Source organism: Carcharhinus amblyrhynchos, chromosome 32 (assembly GCF_965287045.1).
Source record: "Carcharhinus amblyrhynchos chromosome 32, sCarAmb.v2.hapA, whole genome shotgun sequence".
Taxonomy (NCBI): domain Eukaryota; kingdom Metazoa; phylum Chordata; class Chondrichthyes; order Carcharhiniformes; family Carcharhinidae; genus Carcharhinus; species Carcharhinus amblyrhynchos.
In genome coordinates, this window is record NC_137355.1 from 6,757,826 (window position 1) to 6,779,611 (window position 21,786).

The 21,786-nt window shown below is 47.3% G+C and overlaps 1 protein-coding gene and 1 pseudogene across 1 annotated transcript in view; both read left to right on the forward strand.

The window, feature by feature from the left end:
* Positions 1–833: 833 nt before the first annotated feature.
* On the forward strand, positions 834–2,149 carry LOC145360797 (tubulin alpha-1 chain-like; annotated as a pseudogene).
* Positions 2,150–9,090: 6,941 nt separating this feature from the next.
* The window catches only part of slc28a1 (solute carrier family 28 member 1), a 60,092-nt gene continuing 47,396 nt past the window's right edge, over positions 9,091–21,786 (forward strand). The window contains exon 1 of the mRNA XM_080216042.1: positions 9,091–9,176. The gene's annotated coding sequence lies outside the window, so the exon portion shown is untranslated. The remainder of the gene's footprint in view (positions 9,177–21,786) is intronic.

The following is a 21,786-nucleotide window of genomic DNA, read 5'->3' on the forward strand; positions in this document are numbered from 1 at the left end:
ACACCGGGGGATGAGGTTTGAAACTACAACTTCCAGACTCAGTGTGACTAACTGATTGAGTCACAGCTGGAACTGAAGGTTCATATAACACCATTAATTCTAATTAAACAATAAACAACTGGATCCAATCACTGAGAAAGGACTTCGAACTAATTACCAAGAACACTAAATGTCTCATTACAGATTAAGGCCCTGATATTGTCCTTAAATAATATTAGCATTATTGGGAAATGTTTAAGGAGAGCTGGCTTACTAATGATTTGATTTATTATTGTGACAAAGTATTGTTTCTTGTGCGCTATACAGACAAATTCCTTCTGAGAAGGAAAGGACAGAGCGCAGAATGTTATGTTACAGTCACAGCCAGGGTGTAGATTAATATATATAGGGTATATGGGGGAGGGGAAAGGAGAGGGTGCAGAATGTAGTGTTAGAGTCATAGCTAGGGTGTAGAGAAAGGTCAACTTAATGCAAAGTAGGTCCATTCAAAAGTCTGATGGCAGCAGGAAGAAGCTGTTCTTGAGTTAGTTGGTACATGACCTCAGACTTTTGTGTCTTTTTCCCAATGGAAGAAAATGGAAGAGAGAATGTCTGGGGTGTGTGGGGTCCTCGATTATGCTGGCTGCTTTCCTGAGGCAGTGGGAAGTGTAGACAGAGTCAATGGATGGGAGAGGCTAGTTTGCGTGATGGATTGGGCTATGTTCACAAAACTCTGTAGATCCTTGCGGTCTTGGGCAGAGCGGGAGCCATATCAAACTGTGATACAATCAGAAAGAATGCTTTCTTTGGTGCTTTCTATGGATTGACAGGAGCTGTGAGAATAGAAGGACATCATGCGAGAGTGTCTCTCAATCCACATTGGCCAGACCGGTGTACAGATGGGTAACGCTTGCTGGGAGCTGTATTGTCTAGAGCATGGGATCCTGCCGGATGGACAGATACCCAGTGACAAGACCATCGGAGGTGGTGATGACTCGTTCAACACCTTCTTCTGTGAGACAGGGGCTGGTAAACATGTTCCCCGAGCTGTGTCTACAGATCTGATTGATGAGGTCTGTACCGGCACCTACCGACAGCTCTTTCACCCCGAGCAGCTCATCACCAGCAAGGAGGATGCAGCTAATAACTACGCACGGGACCACCGCTCTGGGCAAGGAGATTGTGGACCTGGTCTTAGATCGCGTGCGGAAGGTGGCTGTTCCATGCACAGGACTGCAGGGTTTCCTCATCTTCCACAGTTTTGGAGGTGGCACTGGCTCAGGTTTTACCTTCCTCCTGATGGAGAGACTCTCCGTTGACTATGGCAAGGAAGCCAAACTGGAGTTTTCTGTTTACCCTGCTCCCCAGATTTCCACCGCGGTGATCGAGCCGTACAACTCCGTGCTGGTCACCCTCCGCATCCTGGAACACTCTGACTGTGCCTTCATGGTGAATAATGAGGCCATTTACGATGTCTGTCGGTGTAACCTTGACATCGAGAGACCATCTTACACCCACCTCAACCGTCTGATTGGACAGGTAGTGTCGTCCATCATGGCCTCAGTCCAGTTCAACAGCGCCCTCAACGTGGACCTGACTGAGTTCCAAACCAACCTGGTCTCCCGTCCCCGCATTCACTTCTCTCTGGCAACCTTCTCCCCGCCTCATATCAGCTAAGAAAGCTTACCACAAGCAACTCTCGGTGTCGGAGATCACTAACGCCTGCTTTGAACCAACCAACCAGATGGTGAAGTGTGCCCCCCCCCACCCCAGCCAGAGCAAGTACATGCTGTAGCAAGGAGACGTGGTGCCCAAAGAGGTCAATGCTGCCATTGCCACCATCAAGACCAAGCACTCAATCGCGTTTGTTGATTGGTGTCCAACGGGATTCAAGGTTGGTATCAATGACCAGCCCCCGGCGGTGGCACCAGGGGATGTTCTGGCAAAGGTGCAATGGGCCCTCTGTATGTTCAGCAACACCGCTGCAATTTCCTTGGCTTGGACCCACCTGAACCTCAAATTTGATAAGATGTACACCAAGCGTGCCTTTGTCCACTGGTACATGGGGGAAGGGCTGGAGGAAGGGGACATGGCCTCACTTGAGAAGTATTACGAAGAAGTGGGCGTTGATTCAGCCTCACTGGACAGAAAGGGTGAAGAGGAAGAATAAGAATTATTCATTTAGAAGTTGTAGTTGTTTAAACTTTAATAGATACTGATAATAAAGAAAATAAAGTATTTTAAATGATTTGGTCATTGCATATCATTGAATATTTTAGATTCAGTCAAGTGATTAAGAATTGTGTTCTGAAGGAAGAAGTCTGAGGGTCAGGGAAGATGTAACCAAAAGAGAAAAAAAAATTATATAAAAAAGGGGTAGGTCTTCTGAGGAAAGATTGAGGGAGCTGGGGCTTTTCTCTTTGGAGCAGAGGAGGATGAGAGGCGACTTAATAGAGGTTTATAAGATGAAGAGGGGGACAGATAGAGTGGACGTACAGAGACTATTTCCTCGGGTGGATGTAACTGTTACTAGGGGGCATAACTATAAGGTTGATGGTGGGAGATATAGGAGGGATGTCCGAGGTAGATTCTTCACTCAGAGAGTGGTTGGGGTGTGGAATAGACTGCCTGCTGTGATAGTGGAGTCGGACATTTTAGGAACTTTCAAGCAGTTATTGGATGGACACATGGAGCACTCCAGAATTATAGGGAGGGGATAGCTTGATCTTAGGAATGGACATAGCTCAGCACAACATTGAGGGCCGAAGGGCCTGTACTGCGCTGTAATGTTCTATGTTCCAAGTTCTATCTGTAAAGGTTGGTGAGAGTCGTAGTGGACACATCATAGAAAACTGTAGAATCCCTACAGTACAGGAGAAGGCCATTTGGCTCATCAAGTCTGTACTGTCCACAATCCCATCCAGGCCCTTTTCCCGTAACCCCACATTTACCCCGCTAATCCCCTGACACTAGGGTCAATTTAGCATGGCCAATCAACCTAACCTGCACATTTTTGGACTGTGGGAAGAAATCGGAGCACCCAGAGGAAACCCACGCAGACACGGAGAGAACATGCAAACTCCACACAGACAGTAACATCAGGCCAGAATTGACACTCTGAATTTCCTTAGCCTCCTGAGAAAGTAGAGGCATTAATAGGCTTTATTAAGCGTAGCGTCGGTGTGGAGGGACCTGGACAGGTTGTTGGTGATCTGGACACCCAGAAACTTGAACAATTAAATTGCCATAAAATAACGAGTGGAATAAGTTAACAAAGCAATTTTGAGAAGGCGTCCTCTGCTGCTCAATTCTTTTTGCAGAACGAAATCCAGTTGAAGCTTTGGAAAATGTGGCCAGGATTCTCCCATCCAGCCGGCCACTGGAATTTTAGTGAACGGATTGCGGAGAATGTAAAGTGACGGTCGGTCAGGAATTCCCGGCTTTTAGATCAGTGCTGCCAGAAAATTCCACCCTGTGCTTCTTTTATATTTAAAATTTATGGAGACAGCACGGTAGCACGGTGGTTAGCACTGCTGCCTCACAGCGCCAGGGACCCGTGTTCGATTCCAGGCTCAGGTCACCATCTGTGCGGAATCTGCACCATCCCCTCGTGTCTGCGTGGGTTTCCTCCGGGTGCTCCGGTTTCCTCCCACAGTCCAAAGATGTGCAGGTTGGCCATGCTAAGAAATTGCCCCTTAGTGTCAGGGGGATGATGGAGGGTAAATATGCGGCATTAGAGGGACGGGTGGGATTGTGTTCAGTGCAGACTCGATGGGCCGAATGGCCTCCTTCTGGACTGTAGGGATTCTATGATTATGTGTGGCCTTTCTGGTCCCAGTGAATTTGGGGGGTGGTTTACTTAATTCCACTGTGTCCCACTCCCAATCAGGATAGGACCAAGTTCAAAGGGCTCCAATTGCATCATGCCAGTTTGGGTTGGCACAGTAGCACAGTTGTTAGCACTGTTGTTTCACAGCTCCAGGGACTTGGGTTCGATTCCTGGCTCAGGTCACTGTCTGTGTGGAGTTTGCACATTCTCCTCGTGTCTGCGTGGGTTTCCTCCGGGTGCTCCGGTTTCTTCCTACAGTCCAAAGATGTGCGGGTTAGGTTGATTGGCCACGCTAAAATTGCCCCTTAGTGTCCTGAGATGGTTAGGTTAGAGGGATTAGTGGGTAAAATATGTAGGGATACGGGGGTAGGGCCCGGGTGGGATTGTGGTCGATGCAAACTTGATGGGCCGAAGGGCCTCTTTCTGCACTGTAGGGTTTCTATGGTTCCTGTTCCATGTACCCCGCTGGCGCTGCCCCCCACCCTCCTGCATTATGGGCTTGCCCCTTTAAATTCACCCTTATCCGACATTTGTGCCTGCATTTGAAAATGGAGTGTGCACCCTGAGGAGGGATTGTTCATATGGGCACCATGACCATCTGCAACTCACCATCCCCATCGAGTCAATCGTCTCAGTTCTGCAGGCTGAGTTCCTATTCGGGCGAGGGGAGGGAAAATCGGTCCTAGTACTTAAAGGCGCCCCCCCACCCCCCACACACACACACCACCCCCCTCCCATCTCTTAAAGGGGAAGAGTGCACTCTGGCAGCAGATAGCGCAGGGACGTACTCGAGCTTCTCCGATGGGCGGTGCAGGCCCTGGGAGGGTGGCCAGATTGTCGGGGTGGGCGGGGAGGGGGGTGGGTGAGGGAAGGCGGCTACGGAAGACTTTGTTCAGGCCGATTGCTCAGATCTCTGGCTGAACTGAACCGACACTCAGCACCACCCGAACGGACCCGATAACTGACCCGACCCTCGGAATGGAGACATGGGGGCCAGCTCTCCGACCTCACCGCGCCTGGCGCAGATCGTGCCAGTCCTGGGGAATAGCGTGCAGGCCTAGATAATCGGCCTCAGACCAGGTTGCCAGAAAGTTAGTGATTCTCCCAGCCTCTTTGTAACAGTGTGTGAAGTGAGTCATTCCAGGAAGGGCATATTTGAAGTATTATTTGAATATGCTAGCCTGTTAAAACTTAGGACACAGAATTCTCCAGCTTCGAGCATAGCTCCATAACAGCACATAAAATCCACAGAGTGCCGAAAGTGCAGGAGGAGGCCATTCGGTCCATCGAGCCTGCACCAACCACAATCCCACCCAGGTCCTATTCCCGTAACCCCATGTATTTATCCTGCTAATCCCCCTGATACTTAAGGGCAAGATCTTTGGACTGTGGGAGAAAACCGGAGGAAATCCACACAAACATGAGCAGAATGTGCAAATTCCTTAACATTAGAGCGAGGTTAGATCATAGATCATAGAACCCTACAGTGCAGAAAGAGGCCCTTTGGCCCATCGAGTCTGCACCAAACACGATCCCACCCAGGCTCTACCGCCATATCCCTACATATTACACCCACTAATCCCTCTATGCATCCCTGGACACTAAGGGGCAATTTCTTAGCATGGCCAATCAACCTAACCTGCACATCTTTGGACTGTGGGAGGAAACCAGAGCACCCGGAGGAATCCCACGCAGACACGAGAAGAATGTGCAAACTCCGCACAGACAGTGACCCAAGCCAGGAATCGAACCCAGGACCCTGGAGCTGTGAAGCAGCAGTGCTAACCACTATGCTACCGTGCCACCCACGAGTCACCACTGGTCTCTGCAGAGATCTGGCGAGATAGTCACACCAGGGGCCTAAGAGGCCATTGAAGCCCCCAGGAGGTCGGGGGGGGGGGGGGGGGGGGGGGGGCGGTATGGCTGGGAAGTAACAAGTGGATACCTCGACAGTGGCCACCTGGCACTGCCCACTGGACACCCCGACACTGCCAGTTGTTCACCATCAGCGAGCCGGGGCATTGGGCAGGGGCCTGATTGGGGGCTGTGATGAAGGCTATATAGCGAGCATCATGATGGGGGGGAAGGGAATGTCTCACCAGAGAATGATCAAGCCTACCTCCCACCCACTGCCGATCTGAGTCAGAGAGCCCTCCAGAAGCTCTGAACCTACCTCTTCAGAAGCTGGAGCGCCCGAAAATAGACCTTTGCCGAGCGGGTCTGTTTCACGCTGAACCTGGACGCACAAACATGATAGCAAAGGGAGAAATGCTGGTAAAGTTGGGCGGGCAGTTCATTCATTCAAATGCATTTAAATTGCCGTTGCGCACATTTCAGGTACGAATCGGATTGTGCCATTTTCAGGCCTCGGTAAAGTGGGTATCCGCGTGGATGTGCTTGCGGATCCCGTTAATGGCCTCACGCCCGACTTTACCACATTTTCGCGCCCGTTTCTCGGTAAAATCGGGCCCAAGGTCAAAAAGCCCGCAGAAACCGGAATGACGGTGGATTGTATGGCCTGGGATTACAGATTGGAGCTGCCTTGTCAATGGTTAGCTCCAGAGAGTGTGAAACAGGATTTGGTGAAATCACCAGCACAGCTATCTTGTACATTGACAGACCAGGGCCCCATCCCCAACCAGGGTTAAAAGGAAACGTAGCTCTGGGATTTCTGAGGATTTGAGGCTGTTTATCCTGTTCCAGCACTGGGAAAAGTGCCAACATTCTATTTGCCAATTCTGAGGTGTTGGGTGCAGGCAATGCAACAGAGTTTCAAAACTGTCAAAATATAATCTCTCTCCTCACAGAATCACATAACCTCCCACTTGGCCCAATTCCCGCTCACATTCTAAGCTGAATGGGAAAGTATGAGGTGCATACAGCACTGAACTAAGTTACAGTCACTAAGCAGAACAAAGTCTGAGGTCACGTACCAGCCAACTCAAGAACAGCTTCTTCCCTGCTGCCACCAGACTTTTGAATGGACCTACCTCGCATTAAATTGATCTTTCTCTACACCCCTCGCTACGACTGTAACACTACATTCTGCGCTTGCTCCTTTCCTTCTCTATGAACGGTATGCTTTGTCTGTACAGTGCACAAGAAACGATACTTTGCACTCTATTGGTATACAGGGTCACAGTCTGAGGATTCGGGGTAGACCAGTTAGGACAGAGATGAGGAGACATTTCTTCTCCCAAAGAGTGGTGAGCCTGTGGAATTCATTACCACAGGAAGTAAAGTGAAGTTTATTTATTAGTCACAAGTAGGCTTACGTTAACACTGCAATGAAGTTACTGTGAAATTCCCCGCCACAGTCCAGCACCTGTTCAGGTCAATGCATCTAACCAGCACATCTTTCCGACTGTGGGAGGAAACTGGAGCACCCAGAGGAAACCCACGCAGACACGGGGAGAACATGCAAACTCCACCAGACAGTGACCTAAGCCAAGAATCGAACCCAGGTCCATAGCATTGTGAAGCAGCAGTGCTAACCACTGTGCTACCATGCCACTGTGCTGTTGATGCCAAAACATTGATTGTATTCAAGAGGCGGGGCTGGATATAGCACTTGGGGCGAACGGGGTCGAAGGTCATGGGGAGAAAGCAGGATTAGGCTATTGAGTTGGATGATCAGCCATGATCGTGATGAATGGCGGAGCAGGCTCAAAGGGCCGATGGCCTCCTCCTAGGACATAGAACCCTACAGTGCAGAAAGAGGCCATTCGGCCCATCGAGTCTGCACCGACCACAATCCCATCCAGGTCCGACCCCCATATCCCAACATATTTTACCCACTAATCCTTCCAACCTACACATCCCAGGATACTAAAGGGCAATTTTAGCATGGCCAATCAACCTAACCTGCACATCTTTGGACTGTGGGAGAAAACAGGAGCACCCGGAGTGAACCCACACAGACACGAGGAGAACGTGCAAACTCCACACAGACACTGCAATGAAGTTACTGTGAAATTCCCTGCCACAGTCCAGCACCTGTTCGGGTCAATGCATCTGACCAGCACATCTTTCTGACTGTGGGAGGAAACGGGAGCACCCGGAGGGGACCCACACAGACACGGAGAGAACGTGCAATCTGCACACAGACAGTGACCCGAACCAGGAATCGAACCCAGGACCCTAGAGCTGTGAAGCAGCAGTGCTAACCACTGTGCTACCGTGCCACTCCCATTTTCTATGTTTCTATGTGACAATAATCAAATCAAATCAAAATATTTTGTAATTCTGAAAATAACACTTGGGTCGAAAGATGTGTAGGTTCAGTGGATTGGCCATGGCAAATGTATGGAGTTGAGGGGATAGGGCGTAGGGGTGTGCCTGGGTAGGATGCTCTTTCTCGGAATCTTTCAGAGCAGACTTGATGAGCCAAAGGGCCTCCTTCTGCACTGTAGGATTTCTTTGGATTCTAAGGAGACTGAGTTACCTTGTCTTAATCAAGTCACATGCTTATGGGCATTACAGGTGATGGCGTAGTGGTATTATCATCAGACTATTAACCCAGCTAATATTCTGGAGGCCTGGGGTTCAAATCCCGCCACAGCAGACGGTGGAATTTGAATCCAATAAAAAAAATCTGGAATGAAGAATCTACTGATGACCATTGTCAGAAAAACCCATCCGGTTCACTAATGTCCTTTAGGGAAGGAAATCTGCCGTCCTTACCTGGTCTGGCCTACATCTGACTCCAGAGTCACAGCAATGTGGTTGATTCTCAACTGCAACGAGGGAGGGGCAATAAATGCCGGCCAGCCAGTGACGCCCGTGTCCTGAAAATACAGAAAGGAGCTTAAATGTTTCAATCAAGATTTATTCTTTAGCCAAGATCTGTACATTATCACTTTGCTGTATCTGAGTGTACAAGCTTGTATCCGAGTGTACAAGCTTGTATCCGAGTGTACTAGCTTGTGGCTACAATGTTTCTGAAAGTAGAACTGCGAACACGCTTTGAAAGCATGTCATTGGCTCCGGAGTAATTTGGAATGGACAGTCTTGTATGAGCGGGACCCCTTTCTAGCTTGTTACCTCCAACCTCTCTGCAAACAAACCTGCTTCCTAAAACCCAGCCTGCACATGGGCAATAGATTCACTTGTAAATTTTTTTCGGGTCATTTGCCTTTTCTTCACCAAACTTGGCACGAGAAGCAGAGGGAGAGAGAGAGAGAGAATGACAGCTCGAACATGTACCGGCGCATACTCAAAGTGAAATTAATTGAAGTTGAGTGAAAAGGAGTGGCCCTCAAACAGAGACTGGAATAAGGTTGTTCAGCTGATATCGAGTTACAGCGAAGACCGTTCCAGCGTTGTGTATCTGGAGAAAATCTGCTGGTGGCTGGAACTGAGCTACAATGTAAGTGTTGCAACAAAATATGCTCTTCCTTTTCGACTTGCTCATTTCCTTCAGCAGAGGTGCAGCCAACCTCCTGCCTGGATACTGCTACACCGCACAATTCTGCCGCACATCTGAATAGCTCTGAATTAAGCTCCCGCAGGCGCTGGGTCAGAAGGGAGGTCCAGATTGGAAAGGGCCATCGGTCAAATTTCAACCACGTTGCACAGGTAATTAAAATGGGAGCTTTGTTTTAAAACTGCCCAACCATCTCGCAGAAGGAAGAGGTAGATGGATGTTGACAAGCAAGTGGGGAGGGTGAAAGGTTATCAGGGGTAGGTGAGATGGTGCAGTAGGATCAGCCACGATCTTATTGAATGGCAGAGCAGGCTCGAGGGGCCGAGTGGCCTCCTCCTGCTTCAAATTTGTACGTGGGTAAGTGTTGAAGCACAGAGTGTTTCCTGGTCTTGAGGGTGTTGGCTGTGAGGAGCAGCTGAATAAACTGGGATTGTTTTCACTGGAAAGACAGAGGCTGAGGGGACACCTGATAGAGGTCTACAAAATTATGGGAGACACAAACAGGTGGGATAGTCAGGAGCTTTTTTCTAGTGTCAGTTACAAGGGGACACAGGTGCAAGGTGAGAGGGAGAAAGTTTAAGGGAGATGTGCTGGGAAGTTTTTAACACAGAGAGTCTTGCTTGCCTGGAACGCGCTCCCAGAGAAAGTGGTGGAAGCAGGCACATCAGCAACATTTAGAAGGCCTCTGGATGGGTACATGAATAGGGAGGGAATAGAGGGATATGGACCAAGGAGGGGCAGAAGGTTTGTTTTCAGTTTAGTTAGGGCGTCATGATCAGAACAGGCGTGGAGGGGCCGAAGGGCCTGTTCCTCTGCTGTACTTTTCCATGTTCCTTGTTCTTTGTTAGAGACAGATGCACCAGATGGAACATATCGAGGCCCAACTCAACCCACCTCCTCTAGCCTGTCTCCTTTTCCAATCACAGTCTCTAATATACTAAGTGTTCAAGTTTATTTATTAGTGTCACAAGAAGGCTTACACTAGCAGTGCAATGAAGTTACTGTGAAAATCCCCTAGTCGCCACACTCTAGTGCCTGTTTGGGTGTCCATCTCCCTCTCAGACTGCATGCTACCTCCCAAGTGTCAATCAGATTTGGGCAGACCAGGCTGGACAGTGTCCTACGTACCCGTAACCAGGTCCCAGCTTCGGAGTCTAGTGGTTACGTTCAACAACCTCGTCTCCCGCAATCGAATGTTTCAGCGGATTCTCCGACTTCACCTCGCAGGGAGAATCCAGCAAAAGAGCAGAACCGAGATCTCGATGGGCCAGTCAAAGAAAACATTTACGCTCTTCAATGGTGTGTAAATTTACACAGATAGAGTCAGGTAAAACAGGAAGTGACAGAGCTATCAAAAAAAGAGAGATACAATGTTGCTGAACAAATAGATGATAAGAGAGAGTCACCGGAAATCTCCCTGCTGTTGTAATCCTAAAGATATGCAAGAAAATCAATGCGTCCAACTCTTTGCTAAGAACGAGCTGAAGTGTGGTGTTGGTCCAAATATGATCAGAATTCCAACCTCCAGGTCATCATTTGCAGGATGCTCTCCACCAGGGGAGCTACACTTGGAGGGCTATTCAAAGGGGATCCAGAGTAAGGCCTCCCCTAGTCAGCCTTGTTCTGATCCACGGGTTCTCCCCAAGCATTGAGCTCCCAAAATTCACAGCCAAAGAGCTTTCTCTGCAACAGGAATCTTATGATCAACAGTGATGAAGTGGGAGTGATCGAGAGCTTCAAGTTTCTAGGTGTCCAGATTGCCACCAATTTGTCCTTGTCTCTCCATGTCAGTGCTATAGTTAAGAAAGTCCACCAATGCCTCTAGTTTCTCAGGAGGTGAATTAAATTTGGCATGTCCACTACGGCTCTCGCCAACTTTTACCATTGCACCACAGAAAACATTCTTTCCGGATGTATCACAGCTTGGTATGGCTACTGCTCTGCCCAAGACCACAAGAAACAACAAAGTATCATGAACGTAGCCCAGTCCATCTCACAAACCAGCTTCCCATCCATTGATTCTGTTTACACTTCCCACTGCCTCGGAAAAGCAGCTAGCATAATTAAGGGCCGACCACACCCTGGACATTCTCTCTTCCATCTCTTCCGTCGGGAAAAAGATACAAAAGTCTGAGGTTGACTCAAGAACAGCTTCTTCCCTGCTGCCGTCAGACTTTTGAATGGACCTACCTCACATTAAGTTGATCTTTCTCTACATCCTAGCTATGACTGTAACACTACATTTTCCTTCTTTATGAATGGTGTGCTTTGTCTGTATAGTGGCAAGAAGGAATACTTTTCACTGTATACTAATACATGTGACAATAAAATAACAAGTCAATAAACACGAAGATAAAGAATGTGATGACCATCTGGTTCAATGCTGGCTCCAGTCAGACTACAGGTTGGTTAATTAAGCGTGAACCAGCTGTAATTTCATGGGCTGCAATGGGCAGGCTGAACACTTGGCATTTCAATGTGCAGGATATATTTCAGTCGAGAGATCAGAGCAGATAATACAACAGGACTCGCAATCAACCTCCGACGGCAAACTTCTGACATTGTCCTTAACAAGAGAGTCCCACTGCCTTTCTCCTCCTGATTTAATCCACATACTCCTCTGGGGTTTGCACGTTCTTCCCGTGTCTGCGTGGATTTCCGCCGGGTGCTCCAGTTTCCACTCACAGTCCAAACGTGTACAGCTTAGGTGGATTGGCCATGCTAAATGTGGAGGGGGGAGGGCGGGGGATATGAGGATAAGATAGAGGGGAGCGCCTGTGTGGAGTTTGCGTGTTCTCTCCGAATGTGCATAGGTTTCCTCTAGGTGCTCCAGTTTCCTCCCAGAGATATGCAGGTTAGGTGGATTGGCCGTGCTAAATTGCCCCTTAGTGTCCAAAGATGTGCAGGTTAGATGGCCATGCCAAATTGTCCTTTGGCGTCCAAAGATGTGCAGGTTAGGTGGATTGGCCATGCTAAATTGCCCCTTATTATCCAAAGATGTGCAGGTTAGGTGGATTCGCCATATTAAATTGCCCCTTAGTGACCCAAGATGTGTAGGTTAGCGGGATTGGCCATGGTGAGCGTGAGGGTTTACAGAGATAGGGCAGAGGGGAGGGACTGTGTGGAATGCTGTTTTGGAGAGTCCTCTTTAGGTTGCTACCTTGAGGTGTTGGAGAGGCCGGTACACTCTCTCCAGCCCATGGGAAGTCCATCAGGTGCTCCTTGCTCATGGTAGGGTCACCCACAGCAGCAAGGTTAGGATAGGTGCCAGTCAAAGAGCAGCCCAAGAAAGAAGTTCTCAGCAGAGGAGCAGAGCGTGATCTCACTGGCTCTGAGAGTGCAGCAACCTCATGGTTCAACACACACTGAAATCTGTGCAACCTGTAAAGATCATGTGGACACAGTACCCCAAGATCCCCACATAAAACAAAGCAGGCTTTGCCAAGCCCTGTGACAATGGAGAATTGCTGACGTGTACAGGCTGTGAAGCTGGAAGCCGTTCATCAAGAATCCGCACGGATGCACGAAGACCGTTGGGACACCTGTGAAGGGGCAGAGAGGTCTGTGGGCAGCAGCCTCTGTGAGTAAGCATTCCTCTTCAGTTTAATCTCTGCTCACCCCAAAGAGGGAGCTAGGAAAAGTGCCCGAAACTTAGGCTGTCCCGCTTTCTCTTGGCTGGGATCGCCACCTTTTGAATAAAGGAAGCTTTAAGTTTTGCATTGTGGAATGTTTATAGGCAAAGTCTGGTGAAAAGGTGACTGGCCTTCACCTGTCAGGGCACTGGGTGTAAGAGTTGGGACATTATGTTACAGTTGTACAAGTAGTTGATGAGGCTGCACTTGGAGTAGTGTGTACAGTCTTGGTCACCCTGATATTGGAGAGACATTGATAAACTGGAAAGAGCATGGAGAAGATTCTTGAGGATGTTGCCAGGACTGTGGGACTGAGTTATAGGGAGCGGTTGGCCACGGTGGGGCTTTATTCCTTGGAACGTAGGAGAATGAGAACCCTACAGTACAGAAAGAGGCCATTTGGCCCATTGAGTCTGCACTGACCACAATCCCAACCAGGCCCTATCCCCATATCCCGACATATTTTACCCACTAATCCCTCTAACCTACACATCTCAGGACACTAAGGGACAATTTTAGCATGGCCAATCAACCTAACCCCGACGTCTTTGGACTGTGGGAGGAAACCAAAGCACCCGGAGGAAACCCACACAGACACGGGGAGAACATGCAATCTCCACACAGACGGTGACCCAAGCCAGGAATCGAACCCAGGTCCCTGGAGCTGTGAAATAGCCCTCATTGAGGCAAATAAAATCATGTGGACATCGATAGGGTGAGAATTGGGAACAGGGAAGGACAATTGAAAGCTAGAGGACATAAGTTAAAGGTGACAGGGGAAAAAGGACCTGAGTGGCAATTTCATGCAGAGGGTGGTGCGGATATGGAATGAGCTGCCAGAGAAAGTGGTTGAGGCACATTCAATAGCAACATTTAAAAAACATTTGGATAAGTACACGGAAAGGAAAGGATTAGGGGAATATGGGTCAAAAGTGGGCAACTGGGACTAGCTTGGAGGACACCATGGATTTGTTGGGCTGAAGGGCCTGTTTCAGTGCTGTATTGCTCTATGACTCTATTGGTGAGGTTTTATGGTCTTGCTCATCCTGAAACCCGCTCAAGGTCAATGGACTTTCCTATGTCTGCCCTTGCCTGCTCCAATTCCCATGGCGGGCAGGACGGTAAAATTCTGGCCGATGACTCTAATCTCTAGAAAGAGTAAATGCAATTGGAAAATTTGAGATCCTCAGTAGGGAGAGGCCCAGAAGTAGCAAGTTGGGGATACACCTTCCATTTGAAAGAAAAGACTGAGTGAGCCTCTTGCTCAGAGCTAGTTTCTCCATGCTTTGTCTGTATAGCATGCAAGAAACAATATTTTTCTCTCTATACTAATACATGTGTCAATAATAAATCAAAATCAAAAGAGATTCCACAGTGTATGCTGACCATCATGGCATGTGAAGCTGAAATAATCCAGGCCAGTTATAGTCTCAGGTCAAAGGGACAAAACCCTCTTCATTCTCAGAACGGGAGTGTCTCTTAAGGGTGACAATGCCACCCATCAATGCTGGAAAAAACATATTCAACAACTGTGAATCCCCAGTGGCAGCTGATATTCTCCAGGCTATTCCCCAGTGCCCCATAGTAGAAACCATGGGTGAACCACTCAGAACAAAATGGTGGTTGGTTTAGCTCAGTTGGTTGGATGGTTGGTCTGTGGCACTGAGCGATGCCAACAGTGTGGGTTCAAATCCTGTACCGGCTGAAGTTATTCGTGGCACCTTCTCAAACTTTTGGCAGCACAGTGGTTAACACTGCTGCCTCACAGTACCAGGACCCAAGTTCGACCTGGCTTGGATCACTGTCTGTGTGGAGTTTGCACATTCTCCCCGTGCCTGTATGAGTTTCTTCCGGGTGCTCCGGTTTCCTCCCACAGTCCAAAGATGTGCAGGTTAGGTGGATTGGCCATGCTAAATTGCCCCTTAGTATCAGGGGGACTAGCTAGGGTAAATGCATGGGGTCATGGGGATAGGGCCTTGCTGGGATTGTGGTCGGTGCAGATTCGATGATCTGAATGGCCTCTTTCTGCGCTGTAAGATTCTATGTGAACAAAGAAAATTACAGCACAGGAACAGGCCCTTCGGCCCTCCAAGCCTGCACTGACCATGCTGCCCGACTGAACTAAAACCCCCTACCCTTCCGGGGACCATATCCCTCTATTCCCATCCTATTCACGTACATGTCAAGATACCCCTTAAAAACCAATATCTCCCCTGGCAACAAGTTCCAAGCACCCACTACTCTCTGTGTAAAAAAAAAATCTGCCTTGTACATTTGCTTTAAACCTTGCCCCTTGCACCTTAAACCTGTGCCCGTAGTAATTGACTCTTCCACCCTGAGAAAAAGCTTCTGACTATCCACTCTGTCCATGCCCTTCATAATCTTGCAGATTTCTATCAGGTCGCCTCTCAAATCTCCACCATTCCAGTGAGAACAAACCAAGTTTCTCCAACCTCTCCTCATAGTTAACGCCCTCCATTCCAGGCAACATCCTGGTAAATCTTTTCTGTAACCTCTCTAAGGCCTCTATATCCTTCTGTAGTGTGGCAACCAGAATTGAAAACTATATTCCAAGTATGGCCTAACTAAGGTTCTATAAAGCTACAACATGATTTGCCAATTTTTAAACTTAATGCCCCGACTGATGAAGGCAAGCATGCCACATGCCTTCTTGACTACCTTCTCCGCCTGCATTGCTACTTTCAGTGACCTGTGGACCTGTACACCCAGATCCATCTGCCTATCAATACTCTTAAGGGTTCTGCCATTTACTGTATATTTCCTATCTGTGTTAGACCTTCCAAAATGTATTACCTCACATTTGTCCGGATTAAACTCCATCTGCCATCTCTCCACCCAAGTCTCCAACTGATCTATATCCTGCTGTATCCTCTGATGGTCCTCATCGCTATCTGCAAATCCACCAACCTTTGTGTCATCTGCAAACTTACTAATCAAACCAGTTACATTTTCCTCCAAATCATTAATATATATTACAAATATATAGGACAAAGGTCCCAGCACTGACCGCTGAGGAACGCCACTTGTCATAGCCCACCATTCAAAAATGCATCCTTCTACTGCTACCCTCTGTCTTCTTTGACCAAGTCAGTTTTGTATCCACCTTTCCAGCTCACCTCTGATCCCATGCGACTTCACCTTCTGCCACAAGGGACCTTGTCAAAGGCCTTTCTGAAGTCCATGTAGACAACACCCACTGCCCTACCCTCATCAATCATCTTTGTCACTTCCTCAGAAAACTCAATCAAGTTAATGAGACACGACCTCCTCTTCACAAAACCATGTTGTCTCTCGCTAATAAGTCCACTTATTTCCAAATGGGAATAAATCCTGTATCAAATAATTTCCCTACCACCGATCTAAGGCTCACCAGCCTGTAATTACCTGGATTATTCTTTCTACCCTTCTAAAACAAAGGAACTGTCAATGGTAGAATGGTGGCACAGTGGTTAGCAATGCTGCCCCACAGCTCCAAGGACCCGGGTTCAACTCCAGCAATGGGTGACTGTCTGTGTGGAGTTTATTTATTAGTGTCACAAGTAGGCTTACATTAACACTGCAATGAAGTTACTATGAAAATCCCCTAGTCGCCACATTCCGGCGCCTGTTCAGGTAAGCTGAGGGAGAATTTAGCACGGCCAATGCACCCTAATCAGCACGTCTTTCAGACTGCGGGAAAAAAATGGAACACCCGCAGGAAACCCACGCAGACACGGGGAGGACTTGCAAACTCCGCACAGACAGTGACCCAAGCTGGGAACATTCTCCTTGTGTCAGTGTGGGTTTCCTCCGGGTGCTCCGGTTTCCTCCCACAGTCCAAAGATGTGTGGGTTGGGCACATTGTCCATGCTAAATTGCCTCTTAGAGTCCCGGGATGTGTAGGTTAGAGGGATTAGCGGGGTAAATGTATGGGGTTACGGGCGTAGGGCCTGGGTGGGATTATTGTCAGTGCGGTCCTGATGGGCTGAACGGCCTCCTTCCGCACTGTCGGGATCTTTCTCTACACCCTAGTTGTGACTGTAACACTACATTCTGCACTCTCTCCTTTCCTTCCCTATAAACAGTTTGCTCTGTCTGTATAGCGTGCAAGAATACTTTTCATTGTATCCGAATTCATGTGACAATAATAAATCAAATCAAATCCAATCAAAGACAGCGCACAGGAGGCAACTTTGTGCTCAGGCCCAGGAGTGTGATTGAGAACGGCAAGCTTGTGATTCAGACTGGAACGAGCTTCCCACTCTGCCATGCTCAAAACCTTATGAGGCTATTCTTTGTCTGTGTCTTTGTTTTCTGGGGTGTTTTGTTGGGCGGGGAGCTAATGTAGGTCAGTGAGCCCATGGATGAATGAGAGCTGTTAAGACACACACAGCTGTGGGGCGCAGCACGGTGGCACAGTGGTTAGTATTGCTGACTCAAAGCAGCAGGGGCCCGGGTTCGATTCCTGGCTTGGGTCACTGTCTGTGTGGAGTTTGCACATTCTCCCCATGTCTGCGTGGGTTTCCTCCCACAGTCCGAAAAATGTGCTAGTTGGGTGCATTGGCCATGCCTAAATTCTCCCTCAATGTACCCGAACAGGCGCTGGAGTGTGACGACCAGAGAATTTTCACAGTAACTTCATTGCAGTGTTAATGTAAGCCTACTTACATAAGAAATAGGAACAGGAGTAGGCCATCTAGCCCCTCGAGCCTGACCTACCATTCAATAAGATCACGGCTGATCTGATAGTGGTTCAGTTCCACTTACCCACCTGCTCCCCATAACCCTTAATTCCCTTATTGGTCAAAAATCTATCTACCTGTGACTTAAACACGTTTAACAAGGTAGCCTCCACTGCTTCAATGGGCAAAGAATTCCAAAGATTCACTACCCTCTGGGAGAAGAAGTTCCTCCTCAACTCTGTTCTAAATTGACTCCCCTGTATTTTGAGGCTATGCCCCCTAGTTCTTGTTTCCATTGTAAGTGGAAATAATCTCACTGCTTCTACCCTGTCTAGCCCCTTCATTATCTTATATACTTGTGAGACTAATAAAAATTAAATTTTAAAAGAAGAGGTTTATTGAGTTGAAGTTTAATAAAGATGGGGAAATTGGACTGGAGAGCAGTGACGTGCAGTGCAACGCTGGAATGAAATGCACAGGTGAGGGGCAGGGCTATCAGTCCATAGAGCATCCAATAATACAGTCATAGAGGTTTACAGCACGGAAACAGGCCTTTCAGCCCAACTTGTCCATGCCACCCTTTTATTTAACCACTAAGCTAGTTCCAATTGCCTGTGTTTGGTCCATATCCCTCTATACCCATCTTACCCATGTAACTGTCTAAACACTTTTTAAAAGACAAAATTGTAACCACCTCTACTACTACCTCTGGCAGCTTGTTCCAGACACTTACCACCCTCTGTGTGAAAAAATTGGCCCTCTGGACACTTTTGTATCTCTCCCCCTCTCACCTTAAACCTATGCCCTCTAGTTTTAGACTCCCCTAGCTTTGGGAAAAGATATTGACTATCTAGCTGATCTGTGCCCCTCATTATTTTGTAGACCTCTATAAGATCAACCCTCAGCCTTCTACACCCAAAGAAAAATGTCCCAGTCTATCCAGCCTCTCCTTATAATTCAAACCATCAAGTCCCGGTAGCATCCTAGTAAATCTTTTCCAAACTCTTTCTAGTTTAATAATAGCCTTTCTATAATAGGATGACCAGAACTGTACACAATATTCCAAGTGTGGCCTTACCAACGTCTTGCACAACTTCAACAAGATGTCCCAACTCCTGTACTCAATGTTCTGACTGATGTAATCTACAGGAGGGAAGGATAGACCACAGGATTAGTTAGCCAGCCAGGGCTACATTAACACAAAACACAGCAGAAAATAGATTGTGATTTGGTTTGGAGGTGTATTCAAGCCAACTGGAGAACTCCAGTATCCCACTTCCTATAGCTATCTAGATAATTGCTGTTGCAATAACTTAGCTGCATGGCTTTGTAACAATATGTACCCTGTATTTCCACAAACAAAACACAATGTTACCCAAGTGATTAATGAAGCTACTTCAGTGACATTCCTTTCCAATTTCTATTTGTTTATTGATGCAATCCACTTCTAAGACGTTGTGAGAAGGGTGTGCAGTTTGCTCCCATGTTTCAGTGACACAGTGTGCTTGCAGGCTGGTCCGGGGCTGGGAGTTCTGCAAGTAACTCGCCTCCTGACTCCCTGAAGCCTGTCCACCATCTACAAGGCACAAGTCAGAAGTATGATGGAATACTCTCCACTTGCCGGGGGTGGGCGGGGGGGAGTGGGTGGAGGGGAGGTTGTTTGGCGAGTAGGAAATGTGGAACAAAGATCTCAGCACCTGCCAAAAAAGCTATGGTTGGACTAGAAAAGCTGTAAGTTGTTGAACTATAACACACAAATCTGATGACAGTGTGTGTACGCATTCCGCTGCTGGTTTACAGGGAAGTCCAATTGTGGTTGGAAAATAGGCAAATTATTCAGCCACAATTTCCCCTTCCTCATTTATTATCTCCTTCAGAGGTGATAGTTTGTTGACCTTCCTTCATTCATTGAGGGCAGTACGGTGGTTATCACTGCTACCTCACAGTGCCAGAGATCAGGGTTCGATTCCGGCCGTGGATCATCGTTTGTATGGAGTTTGCACATTCTCCCCATGTCTGTGTGGGTTTCCTCCAGATGCTCCAGTTTCCTCCCACAGTCCGAAGATGAGCAGGTTTGGTGGATTGACCTTGATAAATTGCTTCTTAGTGTCTCAGGGAATGTAGGTTAGGTGGATTAATCATTCTAAATTGCCCCTTAGCATCTCAAGATGCATAGGTTAGGGGAATTGGCCATGCTGTGAGAAACGCAGCTCACAGTCAAACAATTTAGTTAAGTCAAGTTCTGAAGGAGCAAGATATTTTATTTAACGTTCTTGCAAGACCGGGTGTCCAATAAAATAGGCACACCTTACATAGATTTGCAGCACATTTTATACTTTTTTACAAGCATTGTAATGGCTTTGCAATGTGTTGTTCTCCCCTAATTGGTGGTCCCTGTCCCATCTATGTGTTGTCATTCCCCTATTGGCTCGAGGTGCCTCTCAAGTTTCCATCCCCTCTACTCCCCATCTAACAATGTCTCCTGTTATCACAAGAGTGCATTAGCAAACTCATCCATCTTATCCAACACTGTTACATGCCCAGTTCAGATTGGCGGTAATCAATCCTTTGCCAACTTAATCGCTGCTGTCCCGACTATCTCAGTGACCTTTTCCCCCTTTTATGCTTAGTTGTAAAAACAACACATCTTGCAGACCATTTGCTTTTTGTAACTTGGACCTTTTACATTCCTTCAGGATGTGGTGTATGCTTCACTGCACATCACACCTCTGATGTTATCTCCACACCACAGGCAGTCTTTTTATTATCCCTAACTATTGCTGTGTTAGCAGCATCGAACCTTATGCCCTATGTTTGTGACTAAACTCACAGTTGTTTCCATAATGTGGGTTATCAATGTGCCTGGCTATATCCAGTCTAAAGTCTGACAACACCAGGTTTTAGTCCAACCTATTTATTTGATAATATACTCACAATTATCAAATAAATAGGTTGGACTAAAACCTGGTGTTGTCAGACTTTTTACTGTGTTTACGCCAGTCCAACGCCGGCATACCCACATCATATATCCAGTCTACCTAACTTTAAGCTATTTCTCTATGCTGTACAGATATGTGTTAACAGCATCTTTACCTATTGCTCACAATTCCCCCCTTTTCTTTTTAACTTGCTGTTAACACATCGATCCATCCTTACATTTCAAATTCCTGGAGCATTTGTTCCACTATTTTATCTACTTCATCATCCAGTTCATTTCCCATTTTCAATAAATTCATTCTCTCTCCATGATCTACCGCGGACATTTTCTTTGTTAGTGTTGTTTCAATAAGCCTTTGGACCAGTCCCCTCACACAGGGGATTATGCAACATCCCACGGTTATCAATATTCCTGCCATTATTATTAAGGAAGTTAGTACTGACACCACCATTCCTTTCCATTTTCCAAACCAGGACTCTAACCAGTCAGTGAATACGTTGTTTACCCCAGAATTTTCTGCTATTTCCTCTGCTAAGGTTGTTAGTCCTCGTAAGGCTCGGGTTATAGAGCCATCAGGGGCCGTATTATTTGGGATAAAGGTACAACACTTTCCCCCCAACATTACACATACACCTCCTTTTTCTGCTAACATCATATTTAAGGCCATCCTATTTTCCCACGCCATTCTACTAGTGGCGTCTAGTTGTTCCGCCAACCCCCGACAGCATCCCTGGTATAGTTAATGAATCTCTGTTGGTTATAACATATATAATTTATCCAATCTACGTTCTTATTTATTGTCACCCACCAAAACAAGGACTCAAACCCAGCTGTAATCTGATTCCGAGCTTTAAATTCATCCGGGACTCCCCGAGGCACTCCTATGGGATCTAGATATATCTTTTCATCAAAAGAAATTCCTATCACTGATCTCTTGTTTTTCCTGATCCTTTTGGATCCTTCAAATGCCAAGGTAAATGGTATAGCCAATTGGACAATTGCACATGTACCCTGCCACTGGGGGGGTAGATTTGGCCTCAGTACCCTTCCTCCACAATACCACCATATATCTGCTCTGGGGATTTTCAATGATGAATAGTTCCCTCCCATTCCGTTCTCTGTAATGCTCCTGACCTCTGAGCATGATTCTAACTCCCCCATATTATGAGTTAACTCTGCCCCTTGTCGGTTCACACATGTAGTGTGATTCACAACAGCTGTGAGAAACTGAGGGGGAGTTTTTAAGATCTTTGCTTCTACGGGAGGGAACATCAGGGATAGGGATGTGCAGTTCGGGTTGC